Genomic DNA, 18,781 nt, shown 5'->3' with positions numbered 1-18,781 from the left:
GATTGCAGGTTCCACAACTGGTCTTTGATCTACAATAAATGACATACAAGACCTACAATAAGTCATTGCGGCTCATCTGTCAGACTTGGTGGGAAACTCCATCATAACTATGCCAGCCCAGCTCCCAAGTGTAGGTGCAGCCTGCATTGATAGGAGTTTTTCTGTTGGTGTAGGAAAACCACCTCCCCAAATGGTATTAGTGACGTTGATGGAAGTGCTCTTCCATCGACATAGCTGCCTCTACACTGGGGCTTTTGTCAGTGTAGCTATGTGAGTCAAGGGTGTGTTTTTTTCACATTGCTGATCATTGTAAATATGTTGATATAACTTTTCATTGTAGGCCAACTCTAAGTAAAAGGCTAAGGCCTGGTCTATAAAAATTCACACCCTTAAGTGCTATAACTATGCTGATCTAACCCTTGCTGTAGATGCGGGTTGGTCGACAGCAGAATGCTTCCATCAACCTAGCTACTGCCGCTCAGGGAGGTGGATTACCTACATCAACAGAAAATCCCCACCCATTGCTGTAGGAAGTGTCTACACTATGGCGCCATAGCATTGTAGCGCCCGTAGTGTAGACACCCTGAGAAAACTCCCAATCCACATTTCTGAGTCTTCCAAGGAGTTCTCCAACAAAAACAGGGAAGACCCGACTTTCACTGCGGATATTTCCAAGGTAAGAAACAAGCACACACTCCTGCAGTGCATTCAGAATGGTTGGAAGAATTGTCAAAAACACAGCTTTGATGGAAAAGTAACTTGCCACCAGCAACAAAATGGGGGGAAAGACCCTCAATTTTGGTGTCACATGGATGCAGTTACAATTATGCAAGAAGTTGCCTGTAGCTCGTGTCATTATTGAAACATTTTTCAGATGACAGACAAGATTTTCAAAAGCAAGTAGTGATTCAGGGAAGGGCTGGTCAGGAGTTTTTCTATTAAATGGGTTTTCATTGGAAAATCTCAACTCATTGAAAACAAATTTCAATTCATCTTTCATTGGGAAGGATTCTCAGGTCCAGGATGGAATTTCTAGTCCAAACCAGAGAGAGAAAGACCCACCCCCAGAATAGGCAGTCACCTGGAACAGCACTGTCAGAGGGAAGCTGACGAGGTCAGGGGCTCAGCCTACCTCCTATGCTCTGTTCACTTGCGATTAGTTAAGTCACTGAGTTACTGGAAGGCAGTTAATTAGCTAGGGAAACACCTGGGCAAGATAAAAAGGAAGTTACACTACAGTGGGGCTCGAGGAAAGCATTGATCCCCAGAGAGCAGAAAGAGAACGCTCCTATGGAGAAGGCTTCTCAAGGGGAAGGTGGTGACTGGGGCTCAGCAGCAAAGGAAACCCAGGGGGAGATTGCTCCTGGGTGGGAGAGTTTCCAGAAGGAAAGGACTACAAATGCTGAGTCTCAGAGGAGCCTGGCTCCCATGGACGATTCCAGCAGGCAACAGGAGAAGAACTGGAATTATGTGCTGTCCTGAGGAAGGGTCCTTGTGGTTCAGCCTCCACTGGGGACCTTAACCCAAGAGAAGAGACCCTTCTCCAGCTCATGCCAAGTGGTCCCTGATACCAGAAGAGGGTTGTGGGTGATAAAGGCCTCTCTGATAAGGGACATTGGGCATAACTGGGATTAACAGACTAAGGCTGACTCAGTCCTTTCCTCCTCTTCCACACCCCCACCACAGCTAGAGACACAAGCAGGACACGTATTCGTGTTTCATGGGTGGTTGAATAAACTAGACCCCTGGAAGGGGCGCTGTTCAATATACAAATCTCATTGGATTTATTAAAAAACCTCATTTTGGGGAAACTGAGGTAGGGATGCAATGGTGACACTGTCCTGGGCCACCAGGGTGTGCTACAGGCTGAGGGGAAGACCCCCATTACAGGCACTCACTTGAGATGCAGGAGACCTAGGTTCAAAGCCCTGCTGAACTACTTGAACCTGGGTCTTCCACACCCCACGGGAGTTTCCTAACGAGCAGGCTACTGTGGGGTGGGGGGAGTTTCACAAGGTCTCAGTTTTTGTCCAGATGCAGAAAAAATTAGAAATTTCAAAAATGTTCATGGGATCTGAAAACCATTTCCCATCTCACTCTTTTTCTAGGTCCCCACATTTTGGGTGCCCAATTTGGGGTGCTTTACCTGGCTCTGGTTTTCAGGAAGTACTGAGCACCCTCCTTCTGAAAGCCAGATCTCTTCAAGATGTTTCAAGTTGACCGCCAAGAAATCAGGACATCCAAAATCACTAGTCACTTTTGAAAATTGTGGCCATGTACCTTTATACATTGAGTTTACGGTTTCTCACTGGCCCATTCCTGTGCCAAAGTTTTATTAAAAGAAAGCATGTAAAAGCTAAAACAAGAAAGCAATAGACCCGTATGGCTGCATTCCTTTATTCTGCTGTCAGGGATAATGACTGAAATGCTTTAGCGTTGGCTCATTTGTCACCTCTCCCCCGCTCCCTCCAGCTGTCTCGAGCATGGCATGACGTCCACAAGCTCTGCCATGAGGTCCCTACCCCATCCATATCTAAATCACTCCCTGTGACGGGGCGGATCAGCCCCACACTAGTACAGAGTCAGAACCAGAAGTCTCACCGGGGGTCAAAGCCAGACTCAGAGTTATGCCAAGGGTCAAGCCAGAGCCACTAACTGGAGTTAGGTTTCAGAGTAGCAGCCGTGTTAGTCTGTACTGGCAGAAAGAAAAGGAGTACTTGTGGCACCTTAGAGACTAACCAATTTATTTGAGCATAAGCTTTCATGAGCTACAGCTCACTTCATCGGATGCATAAAGTGGAAAGTACAGTGAGGAGATTTTATATACACACAGACCATGAAAAAATACACATTGTAAGGAGAGTGATCACTTAGGATGAGCTATTACCAGCAGGAGAGTGGGGTGGGGGGAGAGAAAACCTTTTGAAGTGATAATCAAGGTGGGCCATTTCCAGCACATTTCCAGGAGTTAACAAGAACGTCTGAGGAACGGGGGGGGGGGGGGCGGGGGGGGAATAAACAAGGGGAAATAGTTTTACTTAGTATAATGACTCAACCACTCCCAGTCTCTATTCAAGCCTAAGTTAATTGTATCCAATTTGCAAATGAATTCCAATTCAGCAGTCTCTTGTTGGTGTCTGTTTTCTAAGTTTTTTTGTTGAAGGTTAGTCACTTCGAGATCAGAAATCGAGTGACCAGAGAGATTGAAGTGTTCTCCGACTGGTTTTTGAATGTTATAATTCTTGACATCTGATTTGTGTCCATTTATTCTTTTACGTAGAGACTGTCCAGTTTGCCCAATGTACATGGCAGAGGGGCATTGCTGGCACATGATGGCATATATCACATTGGTAGATGTGCAGGTGAACGAGCCTCTGATAGTGTGGCTGATGTGATTAGGCCCTATGATGGTGTGCCCTGAATAGATATGTGGGCACAGTCGGCAATGGGCTTTGTTGCAAGGATAGGTTCCTGGGTTAGTGGTTCTGTTGCGTGGTGTTTGGTTGCTTGTGAGTATTTGCTTCAGGTTGGGGGACTGTCTGTAGGTAAGGACTGGCCTGTCTCCCAAGATTTGTGAAAATGATGGGTCGTCCTTCAGGATAGGTTGTAGATCCTTGATAATGCGTTGGAGGGGTTTTAGTTGGGGGCTGAAGGTGACGGCTAGTGGCGTTCTGTTATTTTCTTTGTTGGGCCTGTCCTGTAGTAGGTGACTTCTGGGTACTCTTCTGGCTCTGTCAATCTGTTTCTTCCCTTCAGCAGGTGGGTATTGTATTTGTAAGAATGCTTGATAGAGATCTTGTAGGTGTTTGTCTCTGTCTGAGGGGTTGGAGCAAATGGGTTGTATCGTAGAGCTTGGTTGTAGACAATGGATCGTGTGGTGTGGTCTGGGTGAAAGCTGGAGGCATGTAGGTAGGAATAGCCGTCAGTAGGTTTCCTGTATAGGGTGGTGTTTATGTGACCATCGTTTATTAGCACTGCAGTGTCCAGGAAGTGGATCTGTTGTGTGGACTGGTTCAGGCTGAGGTTTATGGTGGGATGGAAATTGTTGAAATCATGGTGGAATTCCTCAAGGGCTTCTTTTCTATGGGTCCATATGATGAAGATGTCATCAATATAGCGCAAGTAGAGTAGGGGCGTTAGGGGACGAGAGCTGGGGAAGCGTTGTTCTAAGTCAGCCATAAAAATGTTGGCATGCTGTGGGGCCATGCGGGTACCCATAGCAGTGCCACTGATTTGAAGGTATACATTGTCCCCAAATGTGAAATAGTTATGGGTAAGGACAAAGTCACAAAGTTCAGCCACCAGGTTTGCCATGACATTATCGGGGATACTGTTCCTGACGGCTTGTAGTCCATCTTTGTGTGGAATGTTGGTGTAGAGGGCTTCTACATCCATAGTGGCCAGGATGGTGTTTTCAGGAAGATCACCGATGGATTGTAGTTTCCTCAGGAAGTCAGTGGTGTCTTGAAGATAGCTGGGAGTGCTGGTAGCGTAGGGCCTGAGGAGGGAGTCTCCATAGCCAGACAATCCTGCTGTCAGGGTGTCAATGCCTGAGATGATGGGGTGCCCAGGATTTCCAGGTTTATGGGTCTTGGGTAGCAGATAGACTACCCCAGGTCAGAGTTCCAGGGGTGTGTCTGTGCGGATTTGTTCTTGTGCTTTTTCAGGGAGTTTCTTGAGCAAATGCTGTAGTTTCTTTTGGTAACCTTCAGTGGGATCAGAGGGTAATGGCTTGTAGAAAGTGGTGTTGGAGAGCTGCCGAGTTGGCGTTACGCGGCATGAACCTGCCCCATTAGCACCAGGATGCCCACATTGCCAGGGCCCGTGCTTTGAGAGAAGTCAGTGTCCGTGTCCTCATCATTCTCGTCACCACGCTGATGTCGCCTATTTGCCCGGTTTCGCTTTGCCAGGTTCTGGTGCTGCATATACTGCTGGATAAGTCGCATGGTGTTTAATGTGCTCCTAATTGCCAAAGTGAGCTAAGTGGGCTCCATGCTTGCTGTGGTATGGTGTCTGCACAGAAAAAAGGCACGGAACGATTGTCTGCCGTTGCTCTGACGGAGGGAGGGGCGACTGACGACATGGCTTACAGGGAATTAAATCAACAAAGGGGGTGGCTTTACATCAAGAAGAAATGAAAACAACTGTCACACAGAATGGCCCCCTCAAGGATTGAACTCAAATCCCTGGGTTTAGCAGGCCAATGCTCACCTCACTGAGTTATCCCTCCCCCTGGTATTTCAGGCAGGACTGAATCTCCATTAAACTTTTCAAGGTGCCCCTGACAGACCTCACTGAAGCAATTATCAGCCATTGATTTCACGGAGGGAGGGAGGGAGGAGCAAATGAATACAAAACAAATCTGGTGTATTTCTTGTTTTGATCCACTCCGTCTATCTTTTACATCTTTGGCTGGCAGCAGACGGTGCAGGAGGACTGCTAGCCATCCTCATCTCCTGCCTGCTCGCCAGAAGACGGTGCAATAGGACTGACTGCAGGACTAAAGAAAATGACCTGGTCGCGTCACTCCTATTTTAGTCCCTGCACCCATGTCTGTCCAGGCGCTCCTGACCGACCTTACCGAGGTGGCCAGGAGCACCTCCGACATGATGATGATGGTTATCTGGCCTATTGCGCCATCTGCTGCCACAAGACAATGGGCTGCTGCTGTGTAGCAATGCAGTACCACTTCTGCCAGCACCCAGGAGATGTACGGTGACAGTGAGCTGAGCGGGCTCCATGCTTGCCATGGTATGGCATCTGCACAGGTGACTCAGGAAAAATGGCATGAAATGATTGTCTGCCATTGCTTTCATGGAGGGAGGGCCTGACAACATGTACCCAGAACCACCCGTGACAATGTTTTTGCCCCATCAGGCACTGGGATCTCAACCCAGAATTCCAATGGGCAGCGGAGACTGCGGGAACTGTGGGATAGCTACCCACAGTGCAACGCTCCGGAAGTCGACTCTAGTCTCGGTACTGTGGAAGCACTCTGCCGAGTTAATGCACTTAATGCACTTAGAGCATTTTCTGTGGGGACACACACACTCGAATATATAAAACCTATTTCTAAAAAACCGACTTCTATAAATTCGACCTTATTCCGTAGTGTAGACATACCCTAAGAGATTCTGAGATTTTGAAATCCAGAAGAGACCATGATAATCTAATCTGATCTCCTGCATATCACAAGCTTTAGAATTTCAGACATTATTTACTATAGTAGAGGGAATTTTTGACATAAGTGACACCATTATGTCCGATAAATTGTGGTTTAGAATGATAACCAGTCCCCAGTTATAGACTTCAGGTGATGGTAAATTAATCACTCCCTTTGGTAAAATAGTCCAAAGGTTATCTGCCCTCACTGTTAAAATGTTATGTCTTATTTGTAGTTTGAATTTCAGATCTTGCTATGCCTTTGTCTTTTACTTTAAAGAGCCCCTTGAATCAGATATTGTCTCCCTGCATAGATCCATATAGACCATTATAGGGATGGCAGTGCAAGTGCTTCTGATCCACTCTGAGGCTTGCCTTGAGATCAGTGATCACCTGGCTTTGTAACTCTTCCCCTGGGTTAATGTTAGATACCAAATTTCTTCCCTTGCCTGGCTTTTTCAGCTTGAAAAAGAGGCCACTAAGGGGAGGTATGATAGAGGTCTATAAAATCATGATTGGTGTGGAGAAAGTAAATAAAGAAGTGTTATTTACTTCTTCTCATAACACAAGAACTAGGGGTCACCAAATGAAATTAATAGGAGGCAGGTTTAAAACAAACAAAAGGAAGTATTTTTTCACACAGCACACAGTCAGTCTGTGGAACTCTTTGCCAGAGGATGTTGTGAAGGCCAGCATCTGCATGGGGATGCTCCCTAACAATTCCTCTCCACCCCGCCAAAAAAACTTCCATATTTTTCTCATCCATACCCAGCAACACTCCAAATTCATACCTAGGTTCCTTCCCAGCAATTACTTCCTCTCCCTCAGCTCCTCCATTACCCCTGATTCCCGGAAGCCTTTGCACTGTTTCTGAGGGGTGCGGGAAATACGGTTCTGTACTATAGTTTTAGCCTCTATTATTCACTCTATCAAGGTGATCCTTTAATTTCAGGCACATGTTCTATGGTACAGGTGGGAGCCCTGAGAAGGCCATTGGAATTATTATGTGTCAGAGGCATAGTGCTAAGAGGACTGGGAGGAAATGTTTCCATAGAAGATGTATTAGTTGGTCATATCGAAATCGTGGATATGTGGTTCGGATTCATAGGAATCCTGCTGAAAGTAGTATGGCTTTTGATGTTAGTGAGAGGGAAAATAATTCAGGTGTAACAGGGAAAGGCTTAACAATGAGTAATTTACTGACTTGCAGGATCTAAACTACAAGCTTTGCATTGGCCAGTTGCTCAGCCAATGGCTCAGGAGCAGTGTCACAGCTAGTCTGGTTGTAGAAGGGGGCTGGCAGGCCCTTAGGGGGTGCTGAGGGTCCATTGATCCCTTGGATGGCTGCAGAGTTAGGGGGTAACATTAAAAAGACTGAACCCCCACTGATGTTTTAATGTGTAGAGATTCTAAGGCCAGAAGAAACCTTTAGATCATCTAGTCCAGTGGTTTTCAAACTGTGGGTCGCGACCCGGTACCGGGTCATGGAATGGAAGGCACTGGGTTTCAGTGGCTCTGGTCCACTCTGCCGACCAGGCCGTTAAAAGTCCCACCGGCGGTGCTGCCTGGCAAAGGCCGGCTAGTCTCTACCTGTTCTGACACCGCACTGCACCCCAGAAGTAGCCAGCAGCAGGTCCGGCTCCTAGGCACAGAGGCCACGGGGCTCTGTGCGCTGTCTCCACCCCAAGCACTGACTCTGCACTCCCATTGGCTGGGAACCGGTCAATGGGAGTTGAGGGAAGCGGTGCCCGTGGGCGAGAGCCGCGCGCAGCCTCTTGCGCACCTCTGCCTAGAAGCCGGACCTGCTGCTGGCCGCTTCCGGGGTGCAGCGCAGTCCACAGTGCCAGGACAGGCAGCCAGCCTTAGCACCCCCGCTGCGCCGCTGACTGGGAGCCACCCAAGGTTAGCCCGCACCCCAACCCCATGCCCCAATCCCCTGCCCAAGCCGTGAGCCCTGCCCTAAACCCCTGCACCCCAAACGTCTCATCCTTGGCCCCACCCCAGAACCTGCACCCCTAGCCCAGAGTCCTGACCCCCTCCCTCACCCCAACCTCCTGTCCCAGCCCTGAGCCCCCCCAAACCTGCAGGCCTCTCCTGCACCCCAAACTCCTCATCTCTGGCCCCACCCCAGAGCCTGAACTCCCAGCCCAGAGCCCTGACCCCCTCCCACACCCCAATCCCCTGCCCCACTCCAGACCCCCTCCGCACACCCTGAACCCCTCATTCCTGGCCCCACCCTGCAGCCCTCACCCACACACCCCAACCATCTACCTTAGTCCTGAGCCTCTCCCACACCCCAAACCCCTCATCCCCAGGTCTGTTGGGTCGTGGGCATCAACAATTTTCTTCAATTGGGTCGCCTGAAAAAACATTTGAAAACCACTGATCTAGTCTGACCTCATATTAGCCTGTTGAGCTTAATAAAAGGCACTTTCCTACCTTTATGTCCAGGAAGGAAGGGGAAAGGAGAGAGGGTTTTTTAGTCTCATTCATCCTTTCCTCTGGAACCTCAGGGTCCAATTTGTGACAGCAGGGAACAAAGCTGGCCTAAGAGCCATGGAACTTCCTTCCTGAGGAGGACGTTGGGAGCCCAGATCTCAGTGCCTTCAGAACAGGTGCAAACTCCACTTCTCTAGCCTAAGCCAATAGCCCAGACATCAGCCAAGGAAAAGAAGACAGGAGGATGAAGAGATGTATATGAACATCACAGAGTGGTTTACACAGACCTAGCTCAGCCTCCAGTCTGAGTGTGTGATAGCTCCTGGCTCTAAGGGACAGTCTTTTAGCTCACGCTGTAGACAGTGCTGGAAGTCCCCAGATCCATTGCTGGTCGTGACCAAGCTGGGAGAACAAAGAAGCCAAGAATTCAGCCACCTCCTGGGACTAATTCTTAAATTGGCTCAGTTTGTGAGGTCCTGTGGTGATAGGTGCAGTAGAAGAACTCTCGATAAACAGAATCTCATTTTGATCCATTTGAAACTGGGCTTGTCCACACAGGGAACAAGTGCGGAGTAGCTAGTGTGTACCAGCGCCTGACGGCTAACTCCCCACGTGGACACTCTTATAGCACACTATGAATGCCTCTGTGCGCATTAGCTTCATGCGTTTTGGAAGTGTACTAAGCTAGACCACCTGAGGGCGCAGTAAGAGTGTGCACATGACCAGTTAGCTAGTGTGGGGTAGCTAAAGTGCTTTAAATTCACACTCTAGCTTGCTGCACACTAACTTCCCTGTGAAGAGAAGCCCTCAACTTGCTTGGTCCCAGAATTTCTGATCTGGAAAAGAAGGGGAGGGTTGGAGAAATATCCTTTGTTAATTTAAAACAAAGAATTATAGATTTGGGACAGTCTTAAAACCCTGTCTGGTGTAATGATGGATAAGGTTCATGTAATAATACCTGCTCTCTCCCACTTTTTGTCTTCTAAGGATATGTCTACACTACGGAATAAGGTCGAATTTATAGAAGTCGTTTTTTTAGAAATCGGGTTTATATATTCGAGTGTGTGTGTCCCCACAGAAAATGCTCTAAGTGCATTAAGTGCATTAACTCGGCGGAGCGCTTCCACAGTACGGAGGCTAGAGTCGACTTCCGGAGCGTTGCACTGTGGGTAGCTATCCCACAGTTCCCGCAGTCTCCGCTGCCCATTGGAATTCTGGGTTGAGATCCCAATGCCTGATGGGGCTAAAACATTGTCGCGGGTGGTTCTGGGTACATATCGTCAGGCCCCCGTTCCCTCCCTCCCTCCATGAAAGCAAGGGCAGACAATCGTTTCGCGCCTTTTTTCCTGAGTTACCTGTGCAGACGCCATACCACTGCAAGCATGGAGCCCGCTCAGGTAACCGTCACCCTATGTCTCCTGGGTGCTGGCAGACGCGGTACGGCATTGCTACACAGTAGCAGCAACCCCTTGCCTTGTGGCAGCAGACGGTACAGTACGACTGGTAGCCGTCATCGTCATGTCCGAGGTGCTCCTGGTCGCCTCTGTGAGGTCGATCAGGAGAGCCTGGGCAGACATGGGCGGAGGGACTAAATTTGGAGTGACTTGACCAGGTCATTCTCTTTAGTCCTGCAGTCAGTCCTATTGAACCGTCTTATGGTGAGCGGGCAGGCGATACGGACTGCTAGCAGTCGTACTGTACCATCTTCTGCCGAGCAGCCATGAGATGTGGATGGCATGCAGTCCTTCTGCATCATCTGCTGCCAGCCAAAGATGTAAAAGATAGATGGAGTGGATCAAAACAAGAAATAGACCAGATTTGTTTTGTACTCATTTGCCTCCTCCCCTGTCTAGGGGACTCATTCCTCTAGATCACACTGCAGTCACTCACAGAGAAGGTGCAGCAAGGTAAATCTAGCCATGTATCAATCAGAGGCCAGGCTAACATCCTTGTTCCAATAAGAACGATAACTTAGGTGCACCATTTCTTATTGGAACCCTCCGTGCAGTCCTGCCTGAAATACTCCTTGATGTACAGGCACCCCCTTTGTTGATTTTAGCTCCCTGAAGCCAACCCTGTAAGCCGTGTCGTCAGTCGCCCCTCCCTCCATCAGAGCAACGGCAGACAATCGTTCCGCACCTTTTTCTGTGCGGACGCCATACCAAGGCAAGCATGGAGGCCGCTCAGCTCACTTTGGCAATTAGGAGCACATTAAACACCACACGCATTATCCAGCAGTATATGCAGCACCAGAACCTGGCAAAGCGATACCGGGCGAGGAGGCGACGTCAGCGCGGTCACGTGAGTGATCAGGACATGGACACAGATTTCTCTGAAAGCATGGGCCCTGCCAATGCATGCATCATGGTGCTAATGGGGCAGGTTCATGCTGTGGAACGCCGATTCTGGGCTCGGGAAACAAGCACAGACTGGTGGGACCGCATAGTGTTGCAGGTCTGGGGCGATTCCCAGTGGCTGCGAAACTTTTGCATGCGTAAGGGCACTTTCATGGAACTTTGTGACTTGCTTTCCCCTGCCCTGAAGCGCATGAATACCAAGATGAGAGCAGCCCTCACAGTTGAGAAGCGAGTGGCGATAGCCCTGTGGAAGCTTGCAACGCCAGACAGCTACCGGTCAGTTGGGAATCAATTTGGAGTGGGCAAATCTACTGTGGGGGCTGCTGTGATGCAAGTAGCCCACGCAATCAAAGATCTGCTGATATCAAGGGTAGAGACCCTGGGAAATGTGCAGGTCATAGTGGATGGCTTTGCTGCAATGGGATTCCATAACTGTGGTGGGGCTATAGACGGAACCCATATCCCTATCTTGGCACCGGAGCACCAAGCCGCCGAGTACATAAATCGCAAGGGGTACTTTTCGATAGTGCTGCAAGCTCTGGTGGATCACAAGGGATGTTTCACCAACATCAACGTGGGATGGCCGGGAAAGGTACATGACGCTCGCATCTTCAGGAACTCTGGTCTGTTTCAAAAGCTGCAGGAAGGGACTTTACTCCCAGACCAGAAAATAACTGTTGGGGACGTTGAAATGCCTATATGTATCCTTGGGGACCCAGCCTACCCCTTAATGCCATGGCTCATGAAGCCGTACACAGGCAACCTGGACAGTAGTCAGGAGCTGTTCAACTACAGGCTGAGCAAGTGCAGAATGGTGGTAGAATGTGCATTTGGATGTTTAAAGGCGCGCTGGCGCAGTTTACTGACTCGCTTAGACCTCAGCGAAACCAATATTCCCACTGTTATTACTGCTTGCTGTGTGCTCCACAATATCTGTGAGAGTAAGGGGGAGACGTTTATGGCAGGGTGGGAGGTTGAGGCAAATCGCCTGGCTGCTGGTTACGCGCAGCCAGATACCAGGTCGGTTAGAAGAGCACAGGAGGGCGCGGTACGCATCAGAGAAGCTTTGAAAACCAGTTTCATGACTGGCCAGGCTACGGTGTGAAAGTTCTGTTTGTTTCTCCTTGATGAAACCCCCCGCCCCTTGGTTCACTCTACTTCCCTGTAAGCTAACCACCCGCCCCTCCTCCCTTCAATCACCGCTTGCAGAGGCAATAAAGTCATTGTTGCTTCACATTCATGCATTCTTTATTCATTCATCACACAAATAGGGGGATGACTACCAAGGTAGCCCAGGAGGGGTGGTGGAGGAGGGAAGGAAAATGCCACACAGCACTTTAAGCACAGCACTTTAAAAGTTTACAACTTTAAAATTTATTGAATGACAGCCTTCTTTTTTTTGGGCAATCCTCTGTGGTGGAGTGGCTGGTTGGCCGGAGGCCCCCCCACCGCGTTCTTGGGCGTCTGGGTGTGGAGGCTATGGAACTTGGGGAGGAGGGCGGTTGGTTACAGAGGGGCAGCAGTGGCAGTCTGTGCTCCAGCTGCCTTTGCTGCAGCTCAACCATACACTGGAGCATACTGGTTTGGTCCTGCAGCAGCCTCAGCATTGAATCCTGCCTCCTCTCATCATGCTGCTGCCACATTTGAGCTTCAGCCCTCTCTTCAGCCCGCCACTTACTCTCTTCAGCCCGCCACTTACTCTCTTCAGCCCGCCACCTCTCCTCCCGGTCATTTTGTGCTTTCCTGCACTCTGACATTATTTGCCTCCACGCATTCGTCTGTGCTCTGTCAGTGTGGGAGGACAGCATGAGCTCAGAGAACATTTCATCACGAGTGCGTTTTTTTTTCTTTCTAAGCTTCACTAGCCTCTGGGAAGGAGAAGATCCTGTGATCATTGAAACACATGCAGCTGGTGGAGAAAAAAAAAGGGACAGCGGTATTTAAAAAGACACATTTTATAAAATAGTGGCTACACTCTTTCAGGGTAAACCTTGCTGTTAACATTACATACATACCACATGTGCTTTCGTTACAAGGTCGCATTTTGCCTCCTCCCACCGTGTGACTACCCCCTCAACCTTCCCCCCGCCCTGTGGCTAACAGCGGGGAACATTTCTGTTTAGCCACAGGCAAACAGCCCAGCAGGAATGGGCTCCTCTGAGTGTCCCCTGAAGAAAAGCACTCTATTTCAACCAGGTGACCATGAATTATATCTCACTCTCCTGAGGATAACACAGAGAGATAAAGAACGGATGTTGTTTGAATGCCAGCAAACATACACTGCAATGCTTTGTTCTACAATGATTCCCGAGTACTTGTTACTGGCCCGGAGTGGTAAAGTGTCCTACCATTAAGGACACAATAAGGCTGCCTTCCCCATAAACCTTTTGCAAAGGCTTTAGGACTACATCTAGGAGAACCGCAAATGCCAGGGCAAAGTAATCCTTTCACATGCTTGCTTTTAAACCATGTATAGTATTTTAAAAGGTACACTCACCAGAGGTCCCTTCTCCGCCTGCTGGGTCCAGGAGGCAGCCTTGGGTGGGTTCGGGGGGTACTGGCTCCAGGTCTAGGGTGAGAAACAGTTCCTGGCTGTCGGGAAAACCGGTTTCTCCGCTTGCTTGCTGTGAGCTATCTACAACCTCCTCATCATCATCATCTTCTTCGTCCCCGAAACCTGCTTCCGTATTGCCTCCATCTCCATTGAAGGAGTCAAACAACACAGATGGGGTAGTGGTGGCTGAACCCCCTAAAATGGCATGCAGCTCATCATAGAAGCAGCATGTTTGGGGCTCTGACCCAGAGCGGCTGTTCGCCCCTCTGGTTTTCTGGTAGGCTTGCCTCAGCTCCTTCAGTTTCACGCGGCACTGCTTCGGGTCCCTGTTATGGCCTCTGTCCTTCATGCCCTGGGAGATTTTGACAAAGGTTTTGGCATTTCAAAAACTGGAACGGAGTTCTGATAGCACAGATTCCTCTCCCCAAACAGCGATCAGATCCCGTACCTCCCGTTCGGTCCATGCTGGAGCTCTTTTGCGATTCTGGGACTCCATCATGGTCACCTGTGCTGATGAGCTCTGCATGGTCACCTGCAGCTTGCCACGCTGGCCAAACAGGAAATGAGATTCAAAAGTTCGCGGTTCTTTTCCTGTCTACCTGGCCAGTGCATCTGAGTTGAGAGTGCTGTCCAGAGCGGTCATAATGGAGCACTCTGGGATAGCTCCCGGAGGCCAATACCATCGAATTGTGTCCACAGTACCCCAAATTCGAGCCAGCAACGTCGATTTAAGCGCTAATCCACTTGTCAGGGGTGGAGTAAGGCAATCGATTTTAAGAGCCCTTTAAGTCGAAATAAAGGGTTTCATTGTGTGGACGGGTGCAGGTTTACATCGATTTAACGCTGCTAAATTCGACCTAACGTCCTAGTGTAGACCAGGGCTTAGGGCATGTCTGCACTGCAAAGTTAAGTCGATTTTATGTAAGTCGACTGAGCCTCCGATTTAAGCAAGTTGATCTTGTGTGTCCCCACTATGTCCATTGTGTCAGTGGAGTGCATCCTCACTAGCAGGGCTTGCATCGACGCATGGAGTGCTGCACTGTAGGTAGCTATCCCACAGCGCATGAAGCTGAATGGAATTTTGGATTGGGCTTGCAATGACTTATGGGACCAAAACATTTGTGTGGGTGGCTATAGGAACAAGGCATTAGCCTCCCATGATGCACTTACCTCCCTCCCTGAAATCAACGGCAAAGAAACTAAGGCTTTTTCGCGCCTTTTTTCCTATGCCTGGGTTACCCATGCAGACACCATAGCATGGCAAGCATGGACCCAGCTCAGCTTACACTGTTGTTGTGAGCATTGTAAACATCTTGCGCCTTATCCTGCAGTATTTACTCAGCCGAAGCAGGAGCCACTGTGCGGAACAATGTGATGCCATGCAAGCAGCCCTGCTGGAAGCCATGGAGTGGAGCAATTCGCAGTTGCTGGCGACAATTGCGCCTCACCTTGACACGGTTGAGCACCGCTTCTGGTCTCTGCTTGCAGCTTTCTGAACAGGCCAGAGTTCCTAAAGATGCGCGTGTCATGCACCTTTCCCAACCATCCCATGCTGATGTCGAAGAAACAGCCCCTGTGTTCCACAGCACTTGCAACACCATTGAGAAGTATCCCTTTTGGTTTATGTTCTCTTTGGCAAGGTGGTCTGATGCCAAGATAGGGATATGCGTTCCGTCTATAGCCCAGCGTGGCAAAACCATCCACTATGTCCTGCACGTTGTCCAATGGGCTGAACCCCCTAAAATGGCATGCAGCTCATCATAGAAGCGGCATGTTTGGGGCTCTGACCCGGAGTGGCCGTTCACCTCTCTGTTTTTCTGGTAGGCTTGCCTCAGCTCCTTCAGTTTCACGCAGCACTGCTTCGGGTCTCTGTTATGGCCTCTGTCCTTCATGCCCTGGGAGATTTTGACAAAGGTTTTGGTATTTCGAAAACTGGAACGGAGTTCTGATAGCACGGATTCCTCTCCCCAAACAGCGATCAGATCCCGTACCTCCTGTTCGGTCCATGCTGGAGCTCTTTTGCAATTCTGGGACTCCATCATGGTCACCTGTGCTGATGAGCTCTGCATGGTCACCTGCAGCTTGCCACGCTGGCCAAACAGGAAATGAGATTTAAAAGTTCGCGGTTCTTTTCCTGTCTACCTGGCCAGTGCATCTGAGTTGAGAGTGCTGTCCAGAGCGGTCACAATGGAGCACTCTGGGATAGCTCCCGGAGGCCAATACCATCGAATTGTGTCCACAGTACCCCAAATTCGAGCCGGCAAAGTCGATTTAAGCGCTAATCCACTTGTCAGGGGTGGAGTAAGGAAATCGATTTTAAGGGTGAGAAACAGTTCCTGGCTGTCGGGAAAACTGGTTTCTCCGCTTCCTTGCTGTGAGCTATCTACAACCTCCTCCTCATCATCTTCCTCATCCCCAAAACCTGCTTCCATGTTGCCTCCATCTCCATTGAAGGAGTCAAACAACACAGATGGGGTAGTGGTGGCTGATCCCCCTAAAATGGCATGCAGCTCATCATAAAAGTGGAATGTTTGGGGCTCTGACCCAGAGCGGCCATTTGCCTCTCTGGTTTTCTGGTAGGCTTGCCTCAGCTCCTTAAGTTTCATGCGGCACTGCTTCGAGTCCCTGTTATGGCCTCTGTCCTTCATGCCCTGGGAGATTTTGTCAAATGTTTTGGCATTTCGAAAACTGGAACGGAGTTCTGATAGCACGGATTCCTCTCCCCAAACAGCGATCAGATCCCGTACCTCCCGTTCGGTCCATGCTGGAGCTCTTTTGCGATTCTGGGACTCCATCAAGGTCACCCCTGCTGATGAGCTCTGGACTCACCTGCAGCTTGCCATGCTGGCCAAACAGGAAATGAGATTCAAAAGTTCGTGGGCCTTTTCCTGTCTACCTGGCCAGTGCATCTGAGTTGAGAGTGCTGTCCAGAGCGGTCACAATGGAGCATTCTGGGATAGCTCCCGGAGGCCAATACCATCGAATTGCGTCCACACTACCCCAAATTCGACCCAGCAAGGCCAATTTCAGCGCTAATCCCCTTGTGGGGTGGAGTAAAGAAATCGATTTTAAGAGCCCTTTAAGGGTATGTCTACACTACGGAATAAGGTCGAATTTATAGAAGTCGTTTTTTTAGAAATCGGTTTTATATATTCGAGTGTGTGTGTCCTCACAGAAAATGCTCTAAGTGCATTAAGTGCATTAACTCGGCGGAGCGCTTCATAGAATCATAGAATCATAGAATCATAGAATATCAGGGTTGGAAGGGACCCCAGAAGGTCATCTAGTCCAACCCCCTGCTCAAAGCAGGACCAATTCCCAGTTAAATCATCCCAGCCAGGGCTTTGTCAAGCCTGACCTTAAAAACCTCTAAGGAAGGAGATTCTACCACCTCCCTAGGTAACGCATTCCAGTGTTTCACCACCCTCTTAGTGAAAAAGTTTTTCCTAATATCCAATCTAAACCTCCCCCACTGCAACTTGAGACCATTACTCCTTGTTCTGTCATCTGCTACCATTGAGAACAGTCTAGAGCCATCCTCTTTGGAACCCCCTTTCAGGTAGTTGAAAGCAGCTATCAAATCCCCCCTCATTCTTCTCTTCTGCAGGCTAAACAATCCCAGCTCCCTCAGCCTCTCCTCATAACTCATGTGTTCCAGTCCCCTAATCATTTTTGTTGCCCTTCGCTGGACTCTCTCCAATTTATCCACATCCTTCTTGAAGTGTGGGGCCCAAAACTGGACACAGTACTCCAGATGAGGCCTCACCAATGTCGAATAGAGGGGAACGATCACGTCCCTCGATCTGCTCGCTATGCCCCTACTTATACATCCCAAAATGCCATTGGCCTTCTTGGCAACAAGGGCACACTGCTGACTCATAGCCAGCTTCTCGTCCACTGTCACCCCTAGGTCCTTTTCCGCAGAACTGCTGCCTAGCCATTCGGTCCCTAGTCCGTAGCTGTGCATTGGGTTCTTCCGTCCTAAGTGCAGGACCCTGCACTTATCCTTATTGAACCTCATCAGATTCCTTTTGGCCCAATCTTCCAATTGGTCTAGGTCCTTCTGTATCCTATCCCTCCCCTCCAGCGTATCTACCACTCCTCCCAGTTTAGTATCATCCGCAAATTTGCTGAGAGTGCAATCCACACCATCCTCCAGATCATTTATGAAGATATTGAATAAAACCGGCCCCAGGACCAACCCTTGGGGCACTCCACTTGATACCGGCTGCCAACTAGACATGGAGCCATTGATCACTACCCGTTGAGCCCGACAATCTAGCCAGCTTTCTACCCACCTTATAGTGCATTCATCCAGCTCATACTTCCTTAACTTGCTGACAAGAATACTATGGGAGACCGTGTCAAAAGCTTTGCTAAAGTCAAGAAACAATACATCCACTGCTTTCCCTTCATCCACAGAACCAGTAATCTCATCATAAAAGGCGATTAGATTAGTCAGGCATGACCTTCCCTTGGTGAATCCATGCTGGCTGTTCCTGATCACTTTCCTCTCATGCAAGTGCTTCAGGATTGATTCTTTGAGGACCTGCTCCATGATTTTTCCAGGGACTGAGGTGAGGCTGACTGGCCTGTAGTTCCCAGGATCTTCCTTCTTCCCTTTTTTAAAGATTGGCACTACATTAGCCTTTTTCCAGTCATCCGGGACTTCCCCGGTTCGCCACGAGTTTTCAAAGATAATGGCCAGTGGCTCTGCTTCCACAGTACCGAGGCTAGAGTCGACTTCCGGAGCGTTGCACTGTGGGTAGCTATCCCACAGATCCCGCAGTCTCCGCTGCCCATTGGAATTCTGGGTTGAGATCCCAATGCCTCATGGGGCTAAAACATTGTCGCGGGTGGTTCTGGGTACATATCGTCAGGCCCCCGTTCCCTCCCTCCCTCCGTGAAAGCAAGGGCAGACAATCGTTTCACGCCTTTTTTCCTGAGTTACCTGTGGCAGACGCCATACCATGGCAAGCATGGAGCCCGCTCAGGTAACCGTCACCCTATGACTCCTGGGTGCTGGCAGACGTGGTACGGCATTGCTACACAGTAGCAGCAACCCCTTGCCTTGTGGCAGCAGACGGTACAGTATGACTGGTACCTGTCATCGTCATGTCCGAGGTGCTCGTGGCCACGTCGGCTGGGAGTGCCTGGACAGACATGGGCACAGGGACTAAATTTGGAGTGACTTGACCAGGTCATTCTCTTTAGTCCTGCAGTCAGTCCTATTGAACCGTCTTATGGTGAGCAGGCAGGCGATACGGAT

The sequence above is a fragment of the Lepidochelys olivacea genome (assembly GCF_965140295.1).
Source record: "Lepidochelys olivacea isolate rLepOli2 genome assembly, chromosome: 6".
Lineage (NCBI taxonomy): Eukaryota > Metazoa > Chordata > Testudines > Cheloniidae > Lepidochelys > Lepidochelys olivacea.
Note: the sequence above shows the minus strand (reverse complement) of the source record.